Here is a 17,052-nt window from a genome sequence, read left to right as displayed (position 1 = left end):
AGAGCTCTCTTCTGATTACGACTCTGCTTGAAAATGTGGGCAGACCACTTCTATTTTTCAAAACTCAGGTATTCAAAAAAATATTCGCACATACAATACCTATCCTCTCTCTCTTATAAACTAATTCTCAGCTTCCTTGTGACTGGATAATTTAAATGTGCAAAAGGTATATACTAGCTTTATCAGCTAGACTCGTAGTCCTCTATTAAAGATGTCTATCCTTCCAGCACATTCTCCTCCAAATTTTTTGAAGGACTGTTAAATGAAAAGTGAAAACAGTATTATATGTGGGATTTTAAATGTCAGCACCAACCATCATTTAGCAGATGTACTGATGTACTAGGGAGGAACTTATCTGTAAGGCACTCTGAATAAATCAGGTTAGCCTTGGGATATTTAGTTCCTTGATGCAAGGCCTGCTGTTGAATTTCATATGTCAACTCCCCAAAATTCAGAATGTTCTTTTAGATCTAAAGGCCCTAAGCACCCAGCTTGTACTGGCCCTAAAGACTCAAGTCAGAAGGTGTCTTTGAGTCCTAGTTGTACTGTGCATGGACTCATTCACCTTGACCAATCATTTCACTCCTCTGGTCCTGCTTGTCCTCTGTAAACTGGGGTAGTCCCCCACCCCCACCCTACTGACGTCACAGGGCTGCTCTGAGGATAAAAACAAAGTGATGCAGAAAGCCTACTGTGACCAGTGAAGGGCACAGGCTCCCAGTGCAATCTGCCAGACCTTGATTTGAAACTTGGTCCTGCGATGTATAGACTGGCTGTGTGACCTGAGGTAAGTTGTTTATCTGCTCTGAACCTCAGGTTCCTCATCAGAGAAAGGAGGCTAGTAATAGTATTCTTCTCATAGGAGTGTTGTAAGGATTTAAAGCCCAAGGCCTCGCCCCTAGGGAAGGCTCAAATCTGTGTTGGCACTTTTTAAAAAGCTTTAACACTCCATGTGCCCAAGGGGTTACTGTTGTTTCTCCCTAGTTCTGCTTTCAGTGCACAACAGAACCTAAAGATAACCATACACCTATTGTTTCTGAACCATCTGGGTGCTCTTACTCCAACGAAAGGAAAAAGAAAATACATTGTGGCCCAGAATGGGGCTCCAGAGAAATCCAAAATGAGCTGTGGTCTAAAAGCGACTTCTCTCCAAGCCTATTTTTAACCAGCTGTGAACTTCTCTAATACGCAAAGAATGATGCTGAGCTCCCTGAATAGCTCTGCTGACGAGCTGCTGCCTGCTTCTGCTACTATGTGAATTTATGGAGCTCTGGTCTCACACTTCATTAAAGAAATATATGGTGGTGCTCAGACAGGGGGCCAGACACCTATAACTCTTGTTCCAATCTCCCAGTTATAAATCTTAGTGCCTTGTTCACTGAAGACGACCAACAGAAGAGATGCTATCGCTTGCTCATTTGTAGTGGGTTCTTCTTTTCAAGATGTTGGCCACAGACAACTTAATGAAGAACTCAGCAAACAAAAGGCCTGAGTCAACTCACACTCCCGGCTTTGTTAAGAATGCCTTCAGTGGCAAATAACAGAAAACTCAAACTAAGGTGACTTAAATGAATGGAAGTTTATTTTTCTCACATAAAATATGCAGAGGTAGATTATTGTTGGTACCAGTTTAAAGGCTCCATAAAGTCACCATAATTCTACTAAGATGAATTTCTCTGAGCTTTTCCCTCAGGATTACATTCTGGCTGCTGCAGTTATACCATCATACATATAATCTAGTGGAAAAAAAGAGGAAAGGGAAATAGTGACATATATGTCAGGGAATCAAAATATTTCTAGGACCCCCTGCAGCAATTTAATCTTTTTACCTTGTTGGCTAAAATAGGGTCAAATGGTCACCCTCCTTTGGAAGGTGACTAGGAATAGAAAGTTGGATCAACCAATAGTGTCTGCCAATCAAGATCTGCTGCATGAAGGAACAAAAGGGAATTATTGACTAAAGAAGCAGATGAGGAATGATTGACACAAAGGCGTACCATTAGATTCAGATCACCTGTCACTTTTTAAATCCCCACTCAGATGTCACCCATTCCTAAGCCCTTGCTAGCCCAAGATAGGTCCATGGTACCATATTTCCTCCTATATTTAACCTCCTACTCATTTGCCTATTTTATTGACTAGTGTTTAAGATCTTTAGTGGTGAAGTGTGTGTCTTATTCACCACTAGTACAGTGCCTGTAATATACTAGTTAATCTATACATAATTATTGTTGTATTTGTTGAATATGCTCTCAAGAAAATTTCCAGAACACATAAGTGACTGAATGCTCAGCACACTATACAAATATGTAAACCCTTTCAAATCCCTCCTTTGGGTTGGTTTACCTAAAAACATAGAACCAAAATTGTTTAGGTGACATAGTCAATTAAACATGAGTGTATATTAGTGTGGTTTCCTTTGTAAAACAAATAATTCATAGAAATTATTTTTATCCTGTGTAGTCTAAAATATGACATATTAATTTTCAGCATTACATCTGCTCCTGCTTCTGAAGTCTTTGACCTAAACAAGGAATGATATATTAAAACCAGAAAAGTATACAAAAAACAAAAATTCATAAAAAGAACACTATGGGAAAGGTGTTAGAGAGTACAGGTTACCGTAATAAGGCAAGGGTCCCTAAAATGGCTCTTGCCTGACCTCCCTGCCTAGGGATGGTCTTTTACACCTCTGCAATTTTCCACTGACTCTATTCCCTCATGCCCCAGTTTAATAAGTATCTTCACTGTGTTGGACCTTGGGACATAAGTAGGGTTTGGAAATGCACACATGTGCTAGCAACAGCATGCAAAAGGGCATGACAATCCAAACATAGAATCAGAATGATTATCTGGAATTAGAGTACATGAAATCAGAGGAAGTGTGAAGGAGATCACGCCAGGGAATCAGGTAGGGTCAGATCATAATTAACAATGGCCTTAAATTTGTGGCTAAAGAGTTCAGATTTGATTGCATGAGCAATGGGAAATCACTTTTGTGTGAAGAATCATATAAACCAAGCTATAGTTTTAGAAATACACATCTGTTAATAGTTGTGGGTACAAAATGGGGAGCTGAAGAGAAGAAAGCTGGGGAGATTATTTGAAAGCTATTGCAATAATTGAGGCAAAAGATGAAGCAGATCTGAACTAAAGTAGTGGTAGTAGGCATGTGGCTTGGCAGACAGCTAGAGGGTATCTGGTATTCTTAAAGTAAGATGTGTAACTGGTCATTCCACCAGACATCAAACTATACCAGCTGAAATGCTGGCCAAAGAGAGGGAAATTTAGAAAGAGTTGTAAACAGAGATACAATGAAGCTCAGTTATGGGTTCAAGACCATCTTGAAGAAGACTGACTGATCAAAATTTATCTCCCCTTATAGAAAAGAAGTAAAGGCATCTTATCCTGACAGAGATCACTCCCTGTTTCAGTAAGGGAACCAGATATAATAAGGAGAATGGAAAGATCTGTGGCGAGTGAATAATAGACATTCAATACAGTCCACCCCTTGGTAGGTCCTCTTGGCCTCACAAGCTTCTTGTTTCAATTTTGTATGGATTCTGGTGAACTCTATATGTACAAACTGACAGTCTCTTGCTCACTACACACTGCTCATCTCCAACCTCAGGGCTTTCTTATTAACACTGCTGCAGGATCAGGACAGTATCCCTGAAAGTACATGCAAAACTTAGAAGTGTACAGGATTTATCACCTGGTGGAGGAAACCTTGACCAAAGGAAGACAGAAGCCAGGGGGATAAACCTTTTCTCTTTCTCCTCCCCATTCCCTGACAATGGGTAATTATTAGATGCAGTTTTTAAGGCTGCTTAGGGGTACAGTCCCACTTACTGAACAACTGATATCACTTAGACCAGCTCGATAACTGTTTTTATACTGACTCATCCTTCTTCCCAACTCATGTTGGTGAGATGGGATTCCTTAATAAAGTAAACTGACGTAATTCCTCTACTTAAATTCTGACATCTGGGGAGCTGAGGCTACTACAAAAACAAAAGTAAAAGTACCTCTCACAAAGTACACTAGAGGAATAGTCAAAGATATTTACTGCAGGATTGGTTGTAATGGGATGGGGTGGAGGGGAGAGATCATTTAAATGTCAAATGATTATTAATTCAATAAATATGCATCCACACAATGGAAAGTACTTCCACACATTCAACTATTAAAATGAACTAAGTGTGTCTGCATGTACAAGGTAGTTTGAACAAGAAGGTCAGTCGCCTAGCAGAATGATCCTATTTATTTAAATAAGATAAGAACATGTACTTCAAATAAATATGACACTAATATGTATCTCTTGCAATTAAGGGTGGCCATGTGATAAAACCTGACCAATAGAACGAAAACAAAAATACTGTAAAGCAACACCTGGTAACACTGCTTGTAGATAATATCTTTTGTCTCTTCTGTTATCCTGATGCCTGGAATGTTAGTGGGATGTTTGGAACTCTAGCCACTGTCTTGGACTATGAGTATAAGGTCCATGTTTCAGGTATGGCAGAGAGGCAAGACTGAAAATGAAGGGCACAAGATCTCCAAGGGCAGAGCTCTTGTCTTGCATCAGTAGCCTGCATTCCAACCCACATGATTTCCTTTGCCTCTCTGTAAGGCCTGGCTGCAGGTTTTTTAGCTATGTGCAAGAAGGTTGCATGTCAGGAATGACTGCAGACCCAGGTCCAACAGTAAGTCTTTCCAAATGTGAGTCTTCCCTCTGAACCTTGAGAACAATGTATTCCTTCTTTTACTTGATAGAGTTTTTAAAAGAATGCACACTGGGGCTCTTTCTCTTCCCTCATCTCCAAATAAGAAGTCATTCCAGGCTTGGTATATGTCCCTCGAGAGGGTGGAAGATTCCCCATGTTCTTCTGATCTTTGAAGCTCTTCTTTAACAATCTTTGCAGGAGGGACAATGTGTCTGTGCAGTGTATATACATCTTCCTGGCCCAATGTCTCCTTTTGAGTCATTTCTCTAGGGTGGGAACTATGGTACATTGAAGAGAAAATTCCTGCCTCTGTGACATAGTCAGCAACCCATGAAGAGTGGGAGGGATTTGTTGTTAATCTAACATGGCTCCATGTTTTCCCTGGCCAGAGTCTAAGTCACAACTTCAAACTGACATCTCCTCTGCTTATCAATGACTTGAAAGGGAAAGATCCAGGGTTCCCAAAAATTCACGTCATGGCCACTGCTCCTAAAGCAGATAGTCACAATTCCTCTTGGAATGCTTTGAAATGCCTTTTAATCCAATGTTATTCTCTAAAAAAGAAAAAAATGAATTTAAGATCAATGCAACCACAGCTGAGCTACCCTGAATTAAGTATTCTTTCAACAATCAGAAGTATAAAGAATATTACAATTATATGTCATGTTTTGTCCAAATGAATGGGTAAATTCTCATCCATCCACTTTATTGAAAATCAGTAACAAACGTTTATTCCAAAGCCAGTTTCTTTCAGAGCCCAAGCCAGCTCTGCATCATGGCTTTTGTAGCTGTTTCTGTATGTGGATTGGGGATTAGCCACTACTTGCTATCATTTGTTGTGGTGGGTTGCCCTCCCTCTGCTCTCTCTCTCTCTCTCTCTCTCTCTCTCTGTAGAATGGTAAATTCACCATGATACTATTTCTCCCTCTCTTCTCTTCCTCTGTGCCCCACAGCATCTGCTTCAGACTGCCACTGTGAACCAGACTCTGAAGCCAGAATCGGGAAGGAGAGCCTCAAACTCTCTCTGTGATGCTAATTTGGGTAAAGCACTTCCTACTCCCACTGTAAGGTGGGTCACCTGTCCATCACCTTCTCTGCTTCCCAGTCCTCCTCAGAGCAGCAGGAAAGAGAGAGGCCATGGCCCTGCTCAGCTAGTTCTAGCTAAAGAGATCAGAAATGCCTTTGGAAGCTTAGGGGAGGAAAGAGAAAGGCAAGCTCCTTTCTTTGGAAGGATCCTAATAGGAAATGAGGCTTGACATGGGAGTGGGGAGTAGTAATAAAAAGAGATGAAAGGGGAAATGAATCAGTCTGTTCTTCAACTTCATTCTTTATCTTTAGACCCTGCTCCCCACCAGTGGCAATCTAGCAGCTGCCTTTTTTCTGCCCTTCATTTCTCTTTATTCTTTTCCTGAAACACATCTTAGAAAGAGAAAGACTTTCTAATGAGGCAAGACAAGCAAGACATTGGCTCCTAGCACCAAGGGGAGCACAGGCAGTTGAAAGCATCAGCTGTAGTCAGTGATCACTACCTGCAGGGCCCATCTGCTGGCCTTTTGAAATGTTTAGCCCTTGCTTTGAAACTTTTTTTAATATATAACCAAGAATTTCCTTTATCAAAAGGGCTCTATCTGGCAGAGGCAAAAGGTTGGGCTTTCTAAATATTCCTTTGCTCTGGGCAAAAAAAGAAAATGATGTTTCCTAAATGTACAACAGGCAGTCCCCCTGGTGTCTTGTTTGTGTGTTGCTGACTTCCTGAATGCATGAAACATCCAAGATGCTGGAGGGTAGAGACACAGAGATGACTTAGACACCATCTAGTACTCGAAGAGTTTGGTCTAGGTGGGCAAAGAAAGGCAAGCATACAGACAACTTTAATACAAGACAGAAAGTGAATGTCGCAGCTCTCATCAAGGGTGGGGCCAGGGGTAGAAGAGGAGAGAATAAGAAAGCATTCTTATTGGAATCACTTTAAGAATTTCATCAAAATATGTTGACCTCCTCCTCCTCCACCCAAGCTTCTTATTCAGAATGATTTTGCTTACTTCTTTGTTGGCTGTTTGGTTAGTTGATGGGTGGGCCTCAGTGTCTTTCTCTCTCTCTCTCTACAGATAGAAAAATAGTATATATCTTAGTATATATATGTTTATATAAATATATAACATATTTATATTTATTTATGTATGTGATGTATATGTTTATTACCTTATTTATATAAATATTCAAATGATACTGATAGGACCAGGAAATGGTGGGAACTAATCCAACTTGTGCATTCATGCAAGAAATATTTTTGGAGTACCTATAGTGTGCCAAGCACTGTGCCCTGGTCATACAGTGGTGACCAAAGAGGACGCAGACCATGTCTTCATGGAAATTGCACAAGGATTCGAGGTAGTAGATGAAACGATTATGCAAATATACGATTATGAATAGAAAAATATAATTCTAGAGGATCATAGGGGAGTAGGGGGAATTGCTCCCACCCGGGGACATGGGGAAAGGTATCAAAGAAGTTTCAAAGATCAAGTGCCATTTGTGCCAGTTTTGAAGACTGTGTAAAATTTAGATAGTGAATGGTGGTAGGGGAAGGGGAACCAATTTCAAGGGCATAGTGTAAACCAGGGCAGCGAAGCAGGACAAGGCAGGACTGGGACTCTGTTCTAGAGTAATGGGAGAGGCACCAAAGCTTTCTGCCTGGTGCAATGATTAGCTCACCACTAATCATTTTAGAAAGTTGGTTTGACAGCATTGTAGGAAAGAAGAACGCGGGGACAGGCAAGAGGAAAGTAAACCCTTGAAGCTACCGAAATGCAGAACAGAAGAGCAAGGCCCATGGGAATGGCAAGATGGAAATGGATAAAGGACGCATTCTGATGGATAATTCATAGCATTTGGCAATAACTAGGCAATAGTGGACAAGGAGGAGGAGCTGGGGACAGAGGGAGGAGTAAAAGATAATTCCATTGTGTCTACCTTGGCAACAGAGGTGGTCGGGTGAGGGGGGGGCAGCAAATTTATGGAGACATTCCATTCTGGGGATACCAACATGTCAACACAGGGAACAAGAATGAGCAAGTCCACCTTAGAGTCAACCCATGCCCCTGTTTTCTACCTCTTCCTCTCTCACTCCTACCTCTCCCATTGCCCTGTATCACAGAAAATAGATTATAAATTGTCACATTTTTGGTTAAGTTATTCCAGAACATGATGAGTAAATTCATTTTCCATGCAGAACCCTGGTCAACAATGGAAAAAGGACCCTTGTGCACCTGGGCAGCCAACACTCAGCCAAGCACCATTCAACATTGCTTCTCTGCCATTTACCAGCTGTGACCTTTGGCAAATCACTTGCCTCTCTGTGCTTCATTTTCCACCTCTGGAGGAAATTGGAGATAATTATACCTGTTCTGTCTACCTCAACAGAGTACCAAATGCTTCAGAAAGAATCCAGATAAGAGGTGATGAGCCTCTGTCTGCAACAAAGACAGTGGCAATCAAGGTGGAGAGCAATAAGCTCTAAAAGGCAGCCAAGTGGAGAGGAATGCTGAGTGTGTGAGGCCAGAAAGAAAGGGAGGACAAGCAAACAGCACAGTGAGAGTCTGCGTGCTTATCACCTGGGCATCCAAAGCAGGTTTTGAGAGTAGAACTCAGATCCTTAAAAATCTGCTTTAGAGAGAGAAAACAAATTGTCTTTATTGTGCCAGAGTCTGCTAATTGCCTCCCAATATCCAGTTCCTCCTTTTCAGTAATTACCCTGGTTTTTGTGCACAAAATCAGTCAGCTGGATCTCCCAGCCTCTCTGGCAGCTTGGTGTGACCAAATTGCAGTTAGTGAGAAATCAGCAGATGCATGTGTGACTTCCAGAAACTCTTCCTTGAGGGAAAACTTCTCTCTTCATCTTTCTTCTACTCAGACTACAGATGTAATGGTTGGAGCTCCAGCAACCATCTTTGTCCTTGAGGTGGTCTTGAGCCTGGAAGTCACATGGTAGACCGATAAGAGAAAAGGAGCCTGGGTCCCTGATCTCTGGGACTATAATTCCCTATCTCAGACTGCCTACCTCACAGGTCTTTTAGATGATTGTGTTAATTTGGCAAATTACCACAAGCTTAGTTGCTTAAAATAACAATTTTTTGTTGTTGTTATTCCTTAAATCAGAGGTCTGATAGGGATCTCAATGGGCTAAGATCAAAGTGTCAGCAGGGTGCATTCCTTTCTGGAAGCCGCAGGGGAAAATCTGTTTCCTTGTCTTTTCCAGCTCCCAGAAGCTTTCCACATTCCTTGGAGCACAGCCCTATCATTCTATCTCCAAGGCTGGTAACATCAAGCTGATCCTTCACACACTGCAATCACTCTGGTTCTCCCTTCTGATCCCCTCTTCACTTTCAGGGGCCCTTGGGATTACTTTGAGCTCGCCTGGATAATCCAGCTTTATCTCCATATTTTAACATCGATTTATTAGTAACCTTAATTCCCCCTGCCTCCTTAATTCCTCATTGCCACATAACCTAACATATTCACAGGTCCCAGAGATTAGGACAGGGACATCTTTGTAAGACCATTATTCTGCCTACCATCAGTGGTAGAGAAAAAAACCTCTGTCTTATCCAAACCATTGTTTCTCAAGTCTTTGTTGCCCACAGCTGAGCCTAATGAATTCCTATAGACATTTACTGAATACCCTCTCTGTATATGGCATTATCATGGTGATGCCAGCTGTAGTTTGATAACCCTGGATGATTCTGATGCCCACGATCCTGCAGAGGTTGTGAGACCTACCTTGCAACAGCACCTGGCCCCAGAAGCATCCACGTGTCCACACAAAGGAGCAGAAGGAGGCTGTTCACCTACGTCCTGACCACAACTCTTGCTTCCTAGCATCTGCAGACGTGCCTCAGCACAGAGAGGGAAACTGAGCCCAGAACCAGGAGGGGCTTGCCCAAGCTCCCCCAGAAAATTCATGGCATTGTCAGGACTCAAACCAGGTCTCTCAATAACACTCCTGTATCACACTTTTTTCCTTAAGCTACTCCGGGTTTTTCAAGGAAGGACATACTGGACCTAACTCCCATAGCTCCACGGCCCCAGGCCCCTGGTCACAAACCACGGCGCAGGCCGACAAAGACCATGTTTACCTCAAGCACAAGGATTCTAATGACACGAAATGTTTACAGCACTGGGCTGGATTTTCTATATTCTCTTTCTGTCTCTGAGATATGCATAGTAAAGTTCTCTGGTGTATAGATTATCCATTTCCCTGCCCCTCACACTGTCATGCTCCATTTCTCATATTTGTTAAATGGGGACCCGTTAGAACTTATTAGGTCTGGTTAGGTAATATGGATATAAAACAACCACGTTGAGGGCCCAGGCCTGGGAAGTCACTCATTCCAGTGCCATCTCTGACTTTGCCTTCATCTCTCTGGGTGTCAGCATTTTTGTCTTAAAAAAGGAAACAAACAGCAAATGCACTTTAAAATAATTGCAAGGAACAGCTAATAAAACTCATTGCAAAGCACACTAGCAGCATACACAGTGTCATCTAACGGCTAATAATAAAACATTGAACAACTAGGAATCTAGCTCACCCATTTGGCTCTGAATCACATTCCCTAGTAAAACTGAGTGAAAGGGAAGGGAACTAGAGCCAGGCCAGGATACAGAGCCGGGTGCGAGTCGGGGTGGAGGGCGCCGGCGCCTGACAGCCAGCCTAGCCCAGAGACGGGCCTGTGAGCCAGAGGGCTGGGAAGACCGCACACAGCCACCCGCTGAAACCCTTTGCTCTGCTGTTCTTAAAGAGCTGATTTCCCAAGTTCTCTTTGGTAACTGTTCCTGGGTTACACACCCCAGATAGTTGGAAAGACTTCTCTTACGCAATGTGAGTGACTTTGCTTTGGCTCTGTCTTCGATGGGAATGGAAGAAAAGCTATTCACACACACCCAATCCCCCACCCTTAGAGTAATATCCTTTCTGATGCCTGATAGCTGGTACTGAGATAGCGCTTTTCTTTTCTAGCATTTCCCAATGCTCACTGCACATAATGCAGGGTTTTCTGGGGTTTTTTTTAGACTAGGAGTTTTTATATTGAATTAAAAATGCTGAAGTTTGGAAATTTTAGATCTGGATGAGCTTTTAGAGATTACTGCTTCCAAACATCTAGATTTTCCACACGTGAGGATTGAGGCTCTGATGGATATGGTCTTGCTCAAGGTTACACAGTTACAGTAATGAGATAAAGAACTGTGAACAAGGCCTAAGGAACTGTGATAATAATGTCACTGAATAATATTTAACTTATGTTAATTTCTAATTTTTGCATTCTTCACATAATGCTTCCTGAGATTTGTATGGTACTCTGATATTTATTTTGAGCATAAGCAGTTATCTTCCTTCTTGTATAATAGTTGTTTACTCTTTTTCTGTCAGAGAATTCATTTTCCCTCAATTACTTATAATCCTTCACATTCATGTCAACTCTAATTTAAGGGGTCATACTGAACAGTAATTCTACTTGGCTTCATCTAACATTTGTGGAGCAGCTACTATAAACCAGAAACTATCACATAGTACATCATTTGAACTTCAAAAAGCCCTATCATGATGATATTATTATTCACATCTCCCCACCCTGGGTGTAAACATTAAATAGCAAAATTAGCCAAAGTTGATACACAGAGGTTACATACTTTTCAAGTTGAAGGTGAATGGCTTCAACACTTCCAAAATGTAGGCCAATTAAAAGAAAGTATGACCTTTCCTTTTAATATAGAGTCACAGATACGTAGGCAAGGCAGAAATGTAGATGGTAGACAGAGAGCATGACGTGAGTCTAAATGAAGGAGTGGTCATTTCTAAGGGAGGTTAGAAAGTGTTTCTTGGAAAAAGGTCACAGGCTTCCTTGAATGGAAGGACTCAAGTACAAAGATGTGAGAGAAGCATTTGAGTCAAAGGTTGACAGAAGGGGTCAAAATAAGGAAGAACTGGGGGAAAAGGGTGAAATGAAGGATGCCTGAAGGAACTGGGAATAATTCACTGAAAAGGAAAAGATAATTCTGGGTTTTCATGTACCTGAAGGATGATCAAATCAAAAACAGTGAAGACTTGCTCTGTGAAATTAAGATTCTGAGTATCAGTTAATTCGGCCTAAGGCCACAGAGTCAGTAGTGGTCTCAGAGAACCAGGACTATGACCAAGAGAAAAGCTCATCCTTTCCAACAATAAGACCTGCTCACTAATGGTATGGCTACCTCTTGGAGTTCTGAGAAACTCATCAGGAAAATATTCAGGTAGAGGCCAGAGACACCAGCCTGAGGAGCTGGGTTATCGAAGACATTTCTGCACTCTGTGGGGGTGGGCTTAGATGACCTCCAAGGGCGTTTTCTTTCTGAATTTTGAAGATTCTAAAGTCAAGGGAGACTGTGGCTCCATACAAAAAGGAAGCTTTCAAATTTGAGAACTGCCCCAAGGGAGATGGAATCTCCCCAGAAAACTAGCCTGCCCTCTGCAACAATGCTCAGCCTCCAACATATCTTCCAACCCAGGTCTTGAACTAGGCAGGAACAGGTGCTTTTGCATCTTATATTTTTTTATCCCAAAAGAATTCGTCAAGAACTTATATTCCTTCCAGTTTTACATCCTAAATTTTTATGATCATTGCCCTATTGCACTATAGGTGAGTTTCATACTAACTGTATGTGATTTGGCTAGCAAACTTGTAATATAATACATATGTAATTTAAAAATTAACTAATTTTTAAATAATCACATATATGAATATGATAATTCTTAAATAATCTTATGTAATCACTTACATTTTTGTAGTCTTGTTATAGTTTTATTATATATTCATGACCTCGCTTAATTCTTGTGCAAGTCTTTGCTGCAGACTCTGCTATCCATGCTCTTAAAATAAGGAAAGCCTGCCTGCATGTGAGGCATGCAGGCCCATGTGCACCTGAAATCTGCATCAGCAGCCTGAAGTGCTGCCCTGGAGGCACCATCTCCTGACCCTTCTAGGGCTCCTCATACACCCACCCTCAGCCCCCACAGTGACTCAGCACACAGTAGCATTGTCAGTTTTCTAAGGAAGAAGCTAAAACAGTGAAAGGTCAGTTGATTGGGCCTAAGGTCACAGAGTTCTTCTGTGATGGCCAGATCAGCTTTGACTATGTAGCCACAGAATCATTCTTTTTAAAAATCACTCTTAACTGGCTCCATGTCATTCATCTGGAGAGATCTGGAGACAGAAATGGACTTCTCCAAGTCCCTAACCACAGTCACTGAGTCCCCAGTCCATCACGCAGAGCACAGTAGATTTCTTACTATTAATAACAAGCCAAAGAACGAAAACCGAGATCTATTTCTTAAGAATATCAGCCATTTCCATATGCCTCTGTACTCCAAACCTGCAGATCACACTTTGGATGGATTTTTAAATATTGACACCATCTTCCCAAGCACCTTATTAATGGGTCTTTGTCCCTCAAATGAATATTGGGTAAAATTCTCTAATAAGAACCATAAGGTAAGTCAACTGCAATTAAAACAACTAAAAAACAAAACAAGCAAGCAAATTCTACCTTTCTAGTCACTTCTTTGATATTTCCCATGCTCTTGTGTTTCAGCAGAGCAGCCTACTTCTGTGCCCTAAAAATACCCTGACTTTCCCACTTGTAAGCCTTTATTCATGTCATTATCTCAGCCTGGAATGTCCCGCTTTCCTCATTCTTGATCTATCAAAGCCTTACTCACTGTTTAAGGACTTGTTTTCAACATCACTCTATATGAAACATTTCCTAATCTCCCCGCTTGGGTAACCCCTCCTTTCTCCAGCTCTTATTTCACTAAGTCTGTAGAGTGGATTTTGTATTGCATATCTGCCTCCTACACTAAACTGTGACTTCTTGAGGACCCAAATCAAGTGGGATTCATGTGGGCCGGGTGCTCAGCTCACAATGTGCACTTGACATATGTTTATTGAATGAATAAAATTAACATCAAATGCCATTTCCCCTTTTCCCTTTTCCTATCAGACATTCAAAGACATTCAACATCTCAAGTGTCTTCCTGCTTACAATCTGTACCTCCTTTTCTACAGATATTCCATAAGGGGTAAGCAAGCTGCTACTGTTTCGACACATTAGCCAGGGATTACCAGAAATGGCGTACTCTTCACTACCTCTATTCAGTCTTAAGGGTTTCCCTCCTCCCTCCTCTCTCCTACTTCCTCCCTCCCTCCCTCCCTTCCTTCCTTCCTTCCTTCCTGCCTGCCTGCCTGCCTGTCTGCCTTTCTGCCTTTCTTTCTCTTCTCTCTCTCTCCCACTTTCTTTCTTTCTTTCTCTCTCTCTCTCTCTCTCTCTCTCTCTCTCTCTCTCTCTTTCTTTGTCTCTCTCTTGCTTTCTTATTTTTATTACAATTCAGATAATCTTTTCTCTCCTTGTTAAGCACTGAGGAGAATGCTCACGAATCAGAAATCACTGACTATTGGAGAAGAGGAGAAAATTTAGTGATCTAAACCTCAGTCTTTTATTGAGCAACAGGGAAGTTGAGCCTTAGAAAGAGGGAGTTGCCTGCCCATAGTGAAGAGTGAGCTCCTAGCATGCGGAGACAGGTTAAGATAGACGGCTTATCTTCTAGGCCTTTGCTCTTTCCAATTCTGGTAATATGTTATATTGTTTAAATATATTTCACATTACAATATGTTATAATATATTTGATATTACAAAAGCATATTGTTTCTAAAACAATGTTTGACCCCACTCCCTACTCCCAGCTGTGAATTCCATTTTCTTCTTTTGAAAAGAGGGAATCCCAGCTTTCTGATGCGTCCTCTCTTAGCCTGCTATTCCCCAGGCTCTCAGTGAGCAGGTCTGGCCAACACTGGCCTCCTGCTGCCCTGCTGCTCTTTGCTGTAGCCTTGCCCACATCGGATGCTCTCTTCTCACACATGTACATACACACCTCACACCAGCCTCCAAGACTCTGTTTTGGCTCTTCTGTTACCAGGGAAACCATCACACCATACTTTAGATACAGTAGTTGATTTATTCTTCACAACCAACTTATGAGAATGTAGCAGTCTTATCTCCATGTGAGATACAGAGAGGTTAAGTCACCTGCTCAGGGTCACACAGCTTTTAAATTGCAGAGACAGCAGTCTAAGTTATAAGGAGTGGAAATAGGAGATGAACCTAGGTCTTCCAACCCAAGGGGGACCCTGCTCTTTCACATTCATTCCATTCTTTCAGGAGGTGACGTCACTGTTTTCCAAACTCTTTTTTCTTGAGTATGTTTTGGGGAAACTGATTCTTACTCCAGAGGATCACTTCCTAGAGCAATTAGATGTGGGAGAGTTGAGCCTTCTGGTTTGAAAACTTTTTTTTCCTTCTAAAAATGGCACACACAGTCATGATTTTTTTAAAATCTGTAAATGGGATAATCACGTTTCCTCACTAGACAAATTCACCTTTGGAGGAGAGTAGTCTATGGAAAATTCCAGTGGAGAAAGGAAAATTCCTCAAAGAGTGGTGAGCAATCACAAAAAGGAATTTTGAAATAGACAGGACAGGCTTTTGGTAACCTCTGTTATTTGTTACTGCAAATGCTAGGTCTTGCAGAGATAATAACTTCAGAACAAATGAGTGTGGTAGTCAGACTTAAGAGGGATCTTGCACCAGCTTTGGGTAAAGTTTTTTGCAAAGAAAAGTGATGGCTCAGTTCTGTAGAGTTGTGCTCTTAAGATGGGAAAAGAAGCTGAAAGGCAGAATAGAGCAGCCTTAAATTAGAGTGATATATAAGAGTTCTTAGAGTGAAGACACTCATTGTTCAAATGATGAACACCTGCAGCCCTGAGTTAGCAAATTCAGGAGGAAAAGAAGGATGGAAAGGAGTAAGGGAGGGAGGGAAGGAGGAAGAGAGAGGAAACAAACAGAAGGAAGGAAGAAGAGGGAGGGAGGAAGGAGAGAAGGAAGGGAACCATTGCCAAATGCTCTTCCTCTCCTTGCCTCATTAAAAAATTCTCAGCTATTATAAGGATAAATGTTATTCTCTTTTAATAGAATTGTATTATCCACCCATATAATACTAATTCTGTCTCAATTACACAAATATGCACACAAAACTAATTCAGGGAAGTATAAATATGTAGAATTACCCAAAGGCAGGTTTAGTTTGTTTGAAAACCTCAGTGAAGTGAGTTGCAGCTTAAAAACACTTGCATTTTGCTGTGTGCTTGGAGAGCTCTGCTGGGCTATGGAAATGTCACACACCTTCCCCAGACCCAGCTTGGAGAAGGTGGCCCTGGGCATGACAAGGCTGGCTCCCTATGAGTTCAGCTCCAGCCTCTCTCCATCCCACAGCAGAGGGTATTGTCCCTAGTGGGAGAGACAGAAAGAACAGATCCTCAGTGAAAACAGAAGGTAAAATGTGTAACCAATGAGAACACCATGTGGAAACAAGGGACTGGGGTGCCATCTCAGCCACGACCATGCCATCACTCCCTTTGTGATTGTAGACAATCACACCACCTCCCAGGTCTCAGGAAAATGAAAGGGCGTGGCCAGATGGTCCCTAAGATCCTCTTCCAATTCCAGCATCCACTGGTGTTTGCAATTCAGGCCACATAGTTCCCTGTTCCCCCACCTATAGTGGCCAGCTTGGACCAAATGACCTCTAAATGTCCTCTATCTCTGGGAATCTGTGATTCTAAGGCTAAATCAGGACTCACTAGGAAGATGTAAAAGGAGAGAGTCTGTGTTGCCAGAAGCATAGAGGATATCAGGTTGTTACTGATGTTCTAGCTCAGCCTAAGGCATGAAGTTCTCCAGTGCAAGTCAGAAGGCGATAGGGTAAGTCTCTTGGCCACTTGGGCACAAGGTGGGAGCTTCCCACTCCCACACCTGAAATCATCATTGTCCCACAACTCCTGCCTCCAGACTTGCCATTCAAGCAAAAACTCCAATCACCAGAAGACTGGATGGGCCTGGGTCCTTTCTAAGACCCCTGAAGTCACCAACCTCAAACTTCTTGCCTGTGCGTTCATGGTAAGGTAAATAGTTTTTCAGCATCTGCCTAAAGGCAGCCTGTTCCATCTCAGAGGGCTTTGCCTACAAGAAATATCTTGGGTCAAATTGTGAATCAAGATCTGTCCCTCCATAACTCCTATCATTCAGGAGGTTCACCCTCTGAGACCTCCCACAGCAAGTCTGTCCTCTCTTTCCCCATGGAAACTCAACAGCAAGACCTTATGAAGTCTTCTCTGGGATGACAGATTCCACTTCTTCTAGTGCATGGTTTGCAGCCATCTTACTCTCCTGGTCTGCAAAT

The 17,052-nt window shown here is 42.0% G+C and overlaps 1 long non-coding RNA gene across 1 annotated transcript; it reads left to right on the top strand.

The window, feature by feature from the left end:
• The first annotated feature begins 706 nt into the window (after positions 1–706).
• Positions 707–8,352, top strand: LOC140848195 (uncharacterized). Its single transcript, XR_012128746.1, has 4 exons — positions 707–787; positions 3,386–3,514; positions 5,681–5,796; positions 7,960–8,352. It is a non-coding gene; the product is annotated as an uncharacterized lncRNA (long non-coding RNA).
• The last annotated feature ends 8,700 nt before the right edge of the window (positions 8,353–17,052 follow it).

Source organism: Manis javanica, chromosome 3 (genome assembly GCF_040802235.1).
Source record: "Manis javanica isolate MJ-LG chromosome 3, MJ_LKY, whole genome shotgun sequence".
Classification (NCBI taxonomy): Eukaryota; Metazoa; Chordata; class Mammalia; order Pholidota; family Manidae; genus Manis; species Manis javanica.
The sequence above is the reverse complement of the archived record's forward strand: the minus strand, read 5'-3'. Positions and strand labels throughout refer to the sequence as shown.